The following is a 13,893-nucleotide window of genomic DNA, read 5'->3' on the forward strand; positions in this document are numbered from 1 at the left end:
GGATCTCAAGCCACCTTGTTAAGGACTACTCCACACAAGTCGAACATGACTATATCATCCTTCTATCTTAATTGCACTCAAGTTCGGGTTAGAACTTATCTCACCACTCAGAGATCACCAACCACAACAACCAGATTATATCACACATACATATATACAAACATCACAGATATACAAATATATTCACACAAAAAGTAGGCTAAACCCACTAGAGACTACTCCCCAGCAGAGTCACCACTTAATTTCTATAGCGGGAAATTCATGATCATCAAGCTACTAACAAGCTAGAGATCAATTAACAAGAGTCGCCACCACGCTTTTATTGTTTCCAAGGGAAAAGGGAAAAGTACGAAAAAAACCCAAATAGTAAGAAGTTTTCAAATAAAAGCTAATAAAAGTCAGAGATCACAGGTAAGGGGGTTGGTTACACAGAGGGAAGGTGTTAGCACCCAAAGTGTCCTAGGTACTCCTAGGGAGCCCTTTTTGTGTGCATATGTATTTTGTACAAAGTGATGTTTACAAACAAATAGAATGGGGGGATGAGAAAAGAATTCATTAATTATATTTTTTGTGTTTGACAAGACCTTCAGACTTGTGCCTACGTACCAATATAAAAATGAGGGATCAAAACCTCGTAGTTCGTGATACAAATTTCAAAATGGATGCATTGTTTTTAACAAAAATTAGGTTTGAAAGGCACAAAGGCCTAAAATGGTTTGAATGAGTTAGTTCTTTTTGGCTTTTTGAAAATTTAAGTCAAGTATAGTTAAGTCTATTTGCAAGTTTGATTTAAGAAAATAAGTTTGAAAATGCAATGGCACAAGGCCAAAGTTTCTACCTTTTTTTTTTGCAAAAGTGGTCAAAGTTTAGAACAAAAGTAGTTCACACAAAGAATATTTTGAAAATGGAGGGAGATATTTTGAAATTAAAGAAATGGGGAGAAGATGAAGAGACTACCCTATGCACAAAATTTAAAAGTTTAGAGTTGAAAAGATCTGACCAAATAGGTAGCAATCCAATAGACAAAAATGTCAATAGAAACCCAAAATTCCCTTGGACTTTTAGAGTCAAGCAACACACAAATGCATAATTTATATTATCTTGAAGATCAAAGGCATCAAATAAAGATGGCCTCATCCAAGCTTATCCATTCCATGATCTTCTTCAGAAATAGCCCATGTAACAGATGAATTCAACAAGTCACAAGTTCAAAATAACAGCTTCACAATGATCATGTTGCAGATGAACTTAGAGAGATCTTCAAAGATGTATCAGATGAATTCCAAATTGCAAGCATTTGGTTCTTCAGCAAGTTGGCATTGGCCAAGTCCATTAGCTTAGGGAGGTTGCCTAGATTCTAAGTCCATTTTATCAAAATCAAACCAACAGTCCACTCAAAAGTTTTTTAGGGTTTTTGTTTTTATTATGTACATTAATGGTCAAAGACCACACAAACAAATAAAATAACACCAACAAAATATATCACACAATATGGTCCAAACGGACAAAGTGAAAATTACATTAACATAAATAATTAGAATGATATGTACAATGGTAAACGAAATAAAGTGCTAAAAATAAATTGCATTAAGATAAAAACTTGAAATTAAAAGTCAATAGTTAGTAAGTTAGAGGTTAGTTTTGTTTTGCTTTGCTTTTCAAGACATTCTTTTGAGAACACTCAACCCACTTATCACAAGCATAGATCCTTGAACCAAAAAATCTTCCAAAGGAAGGAAAGAAGGCGAAGTTTCCACACAATACCATGAAAGAGGGGAGACTTACAATCTCACTAACTAGAATGCTTATGCCTTTTGTGTCACAAATTTAGCGCTATAATAAGCAATCGTAATTGGACTTATGTAGAAGTCACAACTATTTGAGGTTGGGCAATAGACTTTTGGTGTTAATGCATGTTAGATACATAGTATTATGAACTATGCTCATGAAACATACCACACACAAAAAATATGCAAAAGGTGTGGCCTAATCTCATCCATACTCATGTCAATTTTTCAATCAACTAGCATTAGGACTTTGAGATGTCATAGGCCAAATGGAAATGAATGGATGAAGAAGGGGAATTAGATGAAGAGGGAAGGGGATGAATGAGATCACAAATTGGTCAAAGAAGGACTTTTACCAAATTAATGTCATTCATTCATTTTGGGAGATGGAATGTACATTCCATCAATCCCCTAAATCTAATGATATTAATTTGACAAAGTCAAAACAACCTTGACCAAGGCCCAACAACAAACAAACAAACTCATACAAGTCAATACAAATGGTCAACAAAATTTAAATGGAATTTATTCAATTAAAAATAAAAAAATAGTGCATTTAATTCAAATATGTTTTGTCCAATTCCTAAAATCTCATCAAAACACCAAGGAAATGGCCATGAGATTTATCATAGGTCAAATAAGGTCAAAGGAGCTTGGAGAAAAAATTTCATAATTTTTGGACATTTAAAAGTATTTTTAAACAATTAAAAACAAATGCAAAATCAATTAATTCATGAAAAATATTAATAATGATTCAAAAAATAATTTTAATTCAGAATATGAAAGAGAAAAATATTTGAATTTTTTTTGTGAAAGTCCCATATTTTTTGGATCAATATTAAATTTAATATGAATTATTCAAGAAAATGCAATTAAAACAAAAAATCATAAATTCTAAATTACACGGACCATCAAATCTCCCTCATTAATTGAGGTGGCAGATCTGATGATCCAAAACACGCGTTCCACATGTACATGAGTCAACCGCGTGGCACATATGGTAATTAAAACAAACGCTCATGATTAAAACGTGATACATGGATCATATGGTTCACAACCTTGCCACGTCACCACCGGATCCAGCGCTCCGGTCATCTTCTCCAGTGGCACTCACCAGACTGGTCAAGATGAACCATCACCAAAAAGGAAAAAAAAGGACATGATCTTGAAGAAGAAATGGCACTGAGCTCGAATCTGACCTCCATTCATTCAAATTCCAAATATATTGAGAGATATGTGGAATTGAAATTTGAGGTACATGAACTGAGTTGCTTCGATTTGATCTTAAAGCAACTTAATCTTGTTGCCTACATTGGTAGGACTTCAGACAACCAAAGAATCAATAGAATTGAGCAAGAATTTAAGAGAATCGAAGAGTTTAAAATTTCTGCAGATTACCTTCAATGGAGGTCTGAACTTGAGGGATCTTGATCTGGCTTGTGCTTGGACTCACTTTACTTGCTTGCAGGAAGAGAATGGAAAGGTTTAGAAGCAATGGATTCCTGGAAAATTGAATTCCAAAACAGTGGAGATTCAAGCTCAAATTCAAACGAATTTATCAGGTTTATCTTTTGAGAGTGAAGGGTTTTCAATGGGGGATCAAAGCCGGCGCAATGGTGTTGTGATTCTGAGCAATTGAAGCTCTATTTATAGCTGAATTGAGTGATATTTGCACACTCACTTCCACTTTCCAAAATTGGCAAATGATGATGCCAAGGTGCATGGGCGTGCATAGGCCCATGAAATGATAGCTGAAGGTCCAAAATTGCATATCAAATGGTTTGAAGTTAGCTTAGATTGCAAGGCACATGTACATTGATGCTTGAAGATTGATCCATGCCAAATGATATTCGCCTGTTTAAGCCATGTGCAGCCTATGCATTTCAGCTAACTCAATAACTACCTGGGAAGACCTTAGGAGAGTATTCCTTGCTAGATATTTTTCCCCTAGTAAGACTGTTGTTCTTCGAAACCAAATAACTAGATTTACTCAAAACCAAGGAGAATCACTTTTTGATGCTTGGGATAGATACAAAGAGCTGTTAAGAGTGTGTTATGACCTAGAACAATGGCTGATCATTCATACCTTCTACAATGGACTCTATTATAACACAAAGATGAGCATCAACGTTGCCTCTGGTGGCGCGCTGATGAACAAACCTTACCCTGAAGCTTGTGACCTAATTGAGGATATGGCCCAAAACCATTACCAATGGGGAACTGAACAAGCATCGGTAGAGAAAAAGGAGATCCAAGATGGAATACATGAGATAAGTTCTATGGACATGATGCAAGCGAAAATGGATGCTTTAGCCCTTAAGGTCGAACATATTTCTACAAACTCTAACACCGCAGTGGTAGTCCACACAGAGTGTGAACTTTGTGGATCTAAAGGACACGAATCGGCGGAATGTAACCTTTTGAACGACCTGATCACCGACCAAGTGAATTACGCCCAAGGTAACCCATTTTCAAACACTTATAACCCTGGATGGAAGAATCACTCGGATTTTTCCTATAAAAACCAGAACCCTATCCAAAACTATCAAAACTATCACCCGAATTTTTCCTATAAAAACTAGAACCCTATCCAAAACTATTGCCTATTCTTTGACATTTGTCACACTCCTTGAATTTGTCTTGGGCATCTTTGAACAGTACGGACCAATATAGACCATACTGAAGGACTTTAGTTGCTGTTCTGTCACCACTGAAGTGCCCTCCATAATCTGAGTCATGACAAGCTCTTTGCACATCCTTTTGTTCCTCCTTCGGGACGCATCTTCTGACTAGCCCATCTACTCCTCTCTTGTATATGAATGGGTCATCCCACAAGTAGAACTTGCAATCATGAACAAACTTTTTCTTCTTGTTAGAATCAAAATCATTAGGGATTACACCACCTACCAAATAATTCGCATAGTCTAAGAACCACCGGATACCGATGATAGCTAGGATGTGTTCATCAGCAAACTCATCCTTTACTGGTCTCTTGTCTTCCGTTTCTTCAATTGGCGACATTCGAGACAAATGATCGGCTATGGTGTTTTCACATCCCCTTTTTTCCCTAATCTCCACATCAAATTCTTGGAGGAGTAAGATCCACCTCAGAAGCATTGGCTTAGAATCCTGTTTAGCAAATAAATATTTCAAAGCAGCGTGGTCAGTATAACGACAACCTTCTCTCTCTGTTGTCCTAGAACTGCCCCTACAGCAATATCACTAGCATCACACATGATCTCAAACGAAAGAGACCAATCCGAGGCAATAACAATCGGTGCTGATACTGATTTGTTTTTCAATGTCTCAAAAGTTGTGGTGCATTCTTCATCGAACACAAAAGCCTTATCCTTGACCAATAGAGTGGTTAGCGATTTTTCTATTTTAGAGAAATCTCTTATGAACCTACGGTAAAAACTCGCGTGTCCTAAGAAACTCCTGATACCTTTCTCATTAATCGAAGGCGGGAGTTTAGATATCACCTCCACTTTTACTTGGTCGACTTCAATTCCCTTGTAGGAAATTTTATGACCCAAGGTTATTCCTTCTTGCACCATGAAATGACATTTCTCCCAGTTCATAATTAAATTTGTTTTCTGGCACTTGTCTAAAAAAAGAGAAAGGTTACTTAAACAGTTATCAAACGAGGATCCAAAGACCGAAAAGTCGTCCATGAACACTTCCATATGATTTTCAAGCATGTCAGCGAAGATAGAAGTCATGCAGCATTGGAAAGTGGCTGGAGCATTACACAACCCGAATGACATTCTTCTGTATGCAAATACGCCATAAAGGCATGTGAATGATGTCTTCTCTTGGTATTTCGGAGCAACATCAATCTGATTATACCCGGAGTATCCATCTAGAAAACAGTAGTAGTCATGATCAGATAGCCTTTCCAACATTTGATCAATGAATGGCAACGGGAAGTGGTCCTTTCTAGTCGCGATGTTTAACCTCCTGTAGTCAATACACACATGCCAACCTGTAATTGTCCTTGTATGGATTAACTCATTCTTCTCGTTTCTTATGACAGTTGTCCCTCCTTTTTTTGGGACCACATGCACCAGACTCACCCATGGGCTGCCAGATATAGGGTAAATAAGACATGCGTCTAACAATTTCACCACTTCTTTCATTGATGAGTTATGTCTTCTTTGAGGTTGGACCATCGGTTTGTGATTGTCTTCCATGAGAATTTTATGCATGCACATTGTAGGGATAATACCTTTCAAGTCCTCAATTACCCATTCAATAACATTTTTGTATTTTTTCAAGACTTGGATGAGCTTTTCTTCTTGGATACTCTTGAGGCTCGAATTTATTATAGTTGGGCATTTACCTTCAGAATCGAGAAAGACATATTTGAGATTCTCAGGAAGTTGTTTCAACTCCGTCCCCTTCTTGGAGTCTTTATTCTCCTCACTTGTTTGAGGTAATCATAAATCTTCCCACCGGTGTGGTCGAGATCCTTTCCAAGGGAGTTGTGTGTCCATCATGGCCAGCACTTCGGGTTCCCCGTTGTCCACTTCTTTATCACCGTCAAAAATGGGCAAACTCAACACTCTTTCCAAAGGTAACTTTGGTGCATTCAAAGGACTATCATATATAATCACTTGATCTAGAACCTCTATAGTATGACTGGTGCAAATATCATCTTTGTATTTCATGGTGTTTCGAACATCAATTTTTAATTCCTCATCATAAACCTTCAAAGTCATAGTACTTTCCTCTATGTTGATCAAGCATCTTCTCATCTCTAAAAAGGGTCTCCCAAGAATGAGAGGAATCTCTTCATCTTCAGGCATTTCTAGAATCACGAAATCCATCGGGAATACAAACTTGTCAATTTTCACTAAAACATCTTCAACAATACCATAAGGTTTCTTAACCGAATGATCGGCGAATTGGAGTGTCATCCTGGTATCTTGCACAACCCATATACCCAATTTCTTGGAAATGGATAACGGCATGAGACCCACACTTTCTCCTAGATCAATAAGGGACTTTTTGAATGACCTATCTCCAATGGTGCAAGGAATGATGATAGCTCCTCAATATTTCTTCTTCATTGGGATCTTCATACCCTGCAAAATAGCACTACAAGTTTTGTTAGAATAATCGGGTTGGTGTCGATGGTACGCCTCTTAGAAATGATGTCCTTCAGAAACTTGGCATAGGTAGGCATTTGTTCAAGTGCTTCCAAAAATGGAATGTTGATTTCTAGCTTTTTGAACAACTCTAGGAACTTCTCAAAGTTTTTATCATGTTGCCCCTTTTTCTTATTTCTGGTGGGAAAGGGAAGCTTAATGACCGGCTTAGGTTCAATGACTTTTTTTTTCACCACTTGTTTCGGTGCAACCAATTCTTCCCTCACAACTTCATTTTCTTTGATCTCGAGATCCACTTCAATCAATTGATCTTCATCTTTAGTTGTCTCCTCAAGAACTTCATGATATTTACCGCTTCTTGTTGTTACAACACTCACATTATTATGCTCTCTAGGATTTGTCACAGTTGCACTAGGTAGAGCACCTTGTGCTTGAGAACTCGAGGCTAATTGTTGTGCTATTTGACCCATCTGGGCTTCAAGATTTTTTATGGATACGGTAGTGTTTTTCTGATTGTTTCGGGTTTCTTCTTAGAATTGAACATTATGAGTTGTCATTCTTTCAATGGCAATCTCCCAATCATCTTTCTTAGGGGCTTGTTGTTGCTTCTGTTGTTGATATTGAGTTTGGTATTGACCTTGTTGAGGAGTGTTCCCTTTTTGATCTTTCCATGAGAAATTGGGATGATTCTTCCAACCCGGATTATACGTGTTGGAATAGGGATTATTCTGCTTCAAAAATTTGATTTCCTCAACTTGTTGAGGATTTGCAAAACAATACACCGTTTGGTGTGGTCCATTACAAATCTCACAACAAACAATAGGAGCAGGTTGGACTTGTGCTACCTGTTGGATACCTATATTCATCGCCTTCAGCTTCTTCTCTACTTCAGTAGCTATAGTATCTTCTATATGGATTCTATTGGTTTCCAACTTCAAATTGATAACGCCTTCCGGTTTACTTACACATCTGTCGTACAGCTCCAAGTGCTCATTAGCAGCAATTTCTTTAATGATCTTTTTGATACCGGTGGTTGTTGAGAAATTGGTAGAGCCACCGACTGCGGTATCAATCAACTGTTTGTTATTTATTTTGATACAATTCACAAACATCTGCATCTGTTATGTTGGATCCATATTATGAGTTAGGCAGGCTACTATGACCCTTTTGAATCTCTTGTAGGCGTCTCCCAAAGATTCCCCGTCTTTCTGCTTAAAATTCAGAATTTCATACCTCTTCCTCAGAAAAACCGACGCTAGAAAATACTCATTCAGGAAAGCTTTTTAATTTCTTCCCAAGATGTAATGATACCGGATGGGAGAGAATAGAACCATTCTTCGGCTTCTTCCGCTAGGGTGAACGAGAACATTCTCAACTTCTTAGCTTCCTTTGTGTGACCATCAATTTTAGAGTGTTGCTCAAGGTTAGAAACCTCTCCAAATGCTTGTTTGCATCTTCATTTACCTTTCCAATGAAATGCTTTCTTTCAAGTTGATTAATCGTACTTGGATGCAGCTGGAAATTAGCCACATTCACTGGTTGGTTGACAATTGTTAATCTTTCGGTTGGTACATTTGCGCCTCCGTAGTCACCCAACAGTATTTATGGTGGCGGTGGGTTCTCCCCCATTATTTCAATCTCTCTCTCTCTCTCTCTCTGAACCTGAGTCTGAACCTGAATGAATAGAAGGTTGTTCTTCTTCTGATTCCAGTCTTGCCAATAGAGCTTGTCTGAGTCTTGCACGCAAAGTTCTTTCGATTTTCGCGTCAAATGGAAAATCAGCTGAGGCCTTACCTCGCATACAAATATCAGACACGAATTAGTTGATAATGATCGAAATAAATAATTAAAAGAACAGAGAATAAATTTTCCCAGCATGAGATTGATGGAATGGCAGAATCCCTAGTAAAGACGTCATCATGTCTTCGTAATAGAGTTTTTTCAGATGTTTCTTATCCCCGACAAACCTTTCCCTCCCTCAGAGCGGAATTCACGCTTGTAGAAGAAAAAATTTGGGTCTCCAAGCAATATTTTTCTCTCTCCATAAGGATTTAAGCCTTGTATCAGGATTTAGTCCCTTTGATGGCTTATGATCATTCATTGCCTGATTTCCTTACACTGAATCCCTAGCAAGATCTCCAACAACACCTCCATTTTGTTGAGATTAGCCGAGTATCCGGTTGTACTATGTTATCAGTCCACCTCTTTATTCATATTTTTTCAGAATATTCACACACATATTCATACGCATATGCATAACATCATGGTGTTTGTGCATCTTGCATTTCTTGGTACTTTCCCCGCTCCCTGGTGCTTTTCTCCCTATGGAGTGTGTACGTCCTCTCTCTAATAGAGTGTCAACCTTAAGCAGAAAGCACTTATCCTTTCTAATTCCCCATGGATTTTGATCCTCATGGAAGGTTTTGTTTTTGTTTTCCTTCCCAGTTCATTGTCTGGATGGAATTAATCCCCAATTGAGTTTATCTAATCATTAGATTGAGTCTTCTTTGACTGTTTCTCTCCAGTTTATTCATGGGTTAAACTTTGGTCCCTTGAGCTTATTACCTTTGTTAAGATATCACTTGGTTGATATTTAGGTAATTCCTCTTACCTTTAGTTGGTTACATTTGTTAAGCTATCACTTGGCTGGTAGTTGGTAATCTTTCCTTTCGAACTTATTTACTTTGTTAAGCTATCACTTGGTTGGTAGTTGGTAATATTCTCTTTTACCTTTGGTTGGTTACCTTTGTTAAGCTATCACTTGGCTGGTAGTTGGTAATCTTTCCTTTTGAGCTTATTACTTTTGTTAAGCTATCACTTGGCTAGTATTTTGTAATATTGATCGGGAAAATAGCAAGTGTACTATTTTGCCAATGTAGTAATAATAGGGGCGTTTCCCAAATATCGATCTCGAGGACTGCATAATAATATGAGTTTAAATTATGATTCAATTAAACAAAAAGAGTAGTTGAAGGTTTGGAGTAAGTCGCTCTCTAATTGAATTAGATAGAATACAAAATATAGCTTTTACACAATTGATAAAATTATGCCAAGGATGGCGTATGATTATCTCATGTAATGATCTTGAATGTGTATCTCCTCAAACAGTTCAAAAATGCAATTACTAGATCTTAAAATTGTTTCCTCCTAAAACCTTAGAGGAAAACCTTTGGTCATTCATTCTAATCTCTAAGTCCTTAGGGGATTATAATGAAACAAAGCCTTTTGAAATAACAAGATATAACTAGTAACCATAGGGTATCCCTAGTCCTAGGTGATATCTACTACAGTTTCATTGTGTAAAAACCTTAACAATTGCAATCCCGCAACTTGTTAACCATATAACAATCCTTATTTTTCTAATAACGAAAGCGTTAAAAATATGGCACAATGAAATTTAATAACAAACATAATATTGAGGGAATTACAAATTCATAGTCCTTACGCGATCAAATCAGTGATACCCCTGGCATTGGGGGGTGTAGCCGCTCATATTATTCAAAGATAATACAACATTTAATTTAGACATTACAAGAATAAGAGGATTCTGTTGATCTTCAATCACATCCGCTCTTTAAGGCCCTCCGTTCTCCGCAACTCTTGATCGTTCCAATCTCAATCGGACCAATTCTTTATCGTGTAAAAAATTCTCGTTCTCTGTCTCCAAAAATCCCCTAAATAGTCACTGATAAAATATTTGATGTAGCAAATTCCCAAAATATCCTCCAGGACCAACAATTCCAAAAAACTGAAAAAATTAGAAGATGAGGCATCCAAGCCAACACTGGCTGTGTTAGGTAACACGACTGGCCGTGTTGGCTTATTGTTATTGGCTCTCCAACACGCCCCTGCATGGACTTCCCCGTGTCAGCTCCTTGTTTTAGTGTATTGGCCTCCTCTTTCTTCCTTCCCCTGACACGGGTCGTGTCAGGCAACATGGGTGGTCGTGTCAAGGCTACTGTAACTTCAAAATTCTTCTTCTGATGAGCCTGGAACGCACGATTCCCTTGATGAGTCTTTGAGTATTCTTGCTTGTACCTGAAACCAACCAAACTACCAAAAGGAGGCATAAAATGGAGTACATTGATGAAAACCAAAGATAATAATCAAAATAGAATGGAAATGCAAACATCTAATTTACTTGACAAAATAACACAAATAGATAAAATAATGTGTTACCGACTTCGTGAATTAATGTTGAATGAGTGTTAGAAAACAAGTAGAATTGGAGACCGATCAAATATTCCCTTTTACCTTTGGTTGATTACCTTTGTTAAGCTATCACTTGGTTGGTAGTTAGTAATCTTTCCTTTTGAGCTTATTATCTTTGTTAAGTTATCAGTTGCTCCTCTCCCTCTCATATTTGGGTTTGCTTTTTTACATAGATCATCAAGCATATCTTTGTTGGTGTTTTACCTTTGGGTTTATATGTTCATCTAACCACTAATCAAAATAGCAAAAATATGTCTTGTTTTCTTTAAGAGTATCAAGTAGGTTTCCTCAGCTAGGGTTTGTTTCATTCCTCAAGTCAAATAGTGCTCAACCATTGATTCTCAAGGAGCTTACCTCTCAAGGAATGATCTCTGAGGTTCTCAAGCACCTTTCATTCTCATTTTGATCAAGAGTATCTCAAAGTTTTGTTGCTAACTTCTCAAGAAAAGTCAAATGTTCATGTATTTATTTTCATGCCTTCTTCAACAAGTTACCTCAAACTTTGAACAAATTAATCAAAAGACATTCAAGGACACCTTATTTTGAGTTCATATGATTATCCATGTGCTTTAAAATGCAAGGAAAATACAAGTGCACAAGTTTATTCCAAGGAATTTGACCAAAAAGTTAACATTTGAAGTCAAAGTTTCAAGGATCACAACTCCTTCAATTCTCAACATTTTTGAATGATTCTTTTTGCTTATGACTCTGCTAAATATCCTTTATAACTTATATTTACATGACAAGAACCAACTATGCTTGGAGGATCATCAAAAGTTTGAAGACATTATAAGTCCTTTGTGGACTTAGTGAAATTTGACTTATTTTCAAGTGACTTTTTCTTAACTTTCAAGATTAATAACTTCTTCAATTTTCAAGATTTTAGTCAAATTATGCTTGGAAGACCATGGAATTATTTGAAACATTAAAGGTCATTTTCAGCCATTTGGGACTTAGAATTTTCTAAGTTACATGACCAGTTTTTCATGTCAACTTTAACATGCCATAACTTTATGCTAAAGCAGCCAAATGCAACCTTTCTTGGCATATTGTGATCTTTGATATGATGTCAACAAATTGTAAGAAGAATAAGATCAAAAAGCCTCGTGATCAAGATTCCCCATTGAGTTGAACATGGTGACTTGGAACTGAAGAAATCACCATGATCCGAAATTTGAACTTCACTAATCTCAATTGCAAGTTGTAGCGGTAAATTCATGACCATCAAGCTATGGATAAACTTAATGTCAATAAAGCCAGAGTCGCCATCACGCTTTTATTGTTTCCAAAGGAAAAGGGAAAAGTACGAACAAAACCCAAAGATAAGAAGTTTTCAAATCAAAACTAATAAAATGCTAGATATTACAAGTAAGGGGGTTGGTTACACAGAGGGAAGGTGTTAGCACCCAAAGTATTCTAGGTACTCCTAGGGAGCCCTTTATTATGTGTGTATGTGTCTTTGGTATAAAAGATGTTTGAGAAAAATAGAGTGTGGGGATAAGAAAATAATTCATTGATTATATTTTTGTGTTTGACAAGACCTTCGGACTTGTGCCTACGTACTAGCATAAAAATGAGGGATCAAAATCTCGTAGTTTGTGGTATCAATTTCAAAGTGAGCGGGTTGCTTTTAATCAAAATTTAAGTGAAGAGAGGCACAAAAGGCCCAAAAGTTTGAATGAGTGTCATTTTTTTTGTCTTTTGAAATTTTAAGTCAATATGGTTAAGTTCATTTACAAATTTGCTTTAAGAAAAGAGTTTAAAAATTCATTGGCATAAGGTCAAAGTTTCTATTTTGAAATAAGGTCTAACTTTGAAATCACAAGTAAAGAAAAGGTTTTTGAAATGGGGGAGAGATTTTTAAATTTAAGAAATGGGAGGAGATGAAGAGGCTAACCTAAGCATAAAATTAAAAATTAAGAGTTGAAAAGATCTGACCAATGGGATGCAATCCAACAGCCAAGAATGTCATATAGAAAACTCGTTTTCCCTTTAGACTTTGGATTAAGCCATAATCGGCAAAGCAATTAGCAATATTAAACATCATGAAGATCAAGGCATCAAATAAAGATAGCCACATCCAAGCAAGCAAATCCCGTAGCTAGAAGTCTTCTTTGTCTTCTCATGTACCAGATAAAATACTCCTTGATTAACTCAGAATAAGGCATTAGGCATGAGATCAAAATAACAGTGGCATTAAGACAATGTAGCAGATGAATTCTAATGGATCCTAATACTTGCATCAGATGAAAGCTCAAATCACAATAACTTGGCCTCAGAAATGTTGGCATTGGCCAAGTCCTTTTTGCATATGGAGTGTTGCATAACTCTAAGTCCAAAAGTTCAGATCGAATCCAACAGTCCACACAAACATTTTTTAAAGATTTTTGTTGTTTATTAGGTATTTTAAGGTCCTAAGAGCACAAGCACAAACAAAATACACAAATAAATATATACAATCATAATATATGGCTCAAATGAGCAAAGTGAAAATGACATAAACATAAACAAGTTCAATGATATGTAAATGACAATGAATGATAAATGACTTGAAAATAAATTACATAAAATAAATGAATTAAAAATAAAGCAAATTTAATATAGAGTTAGTCAAATGTTAGTTAGTTAGATGTTAGTGGAGTTTTGCTTTTCAATTGATTAAGTCATTCCTTGGAGAACACTCAACCATTTATTCACAAGCATGGATCCTTGAACAAAGACATCTTCCAAAGGAAGGAAAAAGGCCAAGTTTCAACAAAATACCATGAAATATGGGAGACTTA

This window comes from Lathyrus oleraceus, chromosome 3, assembly GCF_024323335.1.
Source record: "Lathyrus oleraceus cultivar Zhongwan6 chromosome 3, CAAS_Psat_ZW6_1.0, whole genome shotgun sequence".
Lineage (NCBI taxonomy): Eukaryota > Viridiplantae > Streptophyta > Magnoliopsida > Fabales > Fabaceae > Lathyrus > Lathyrus oleraceus.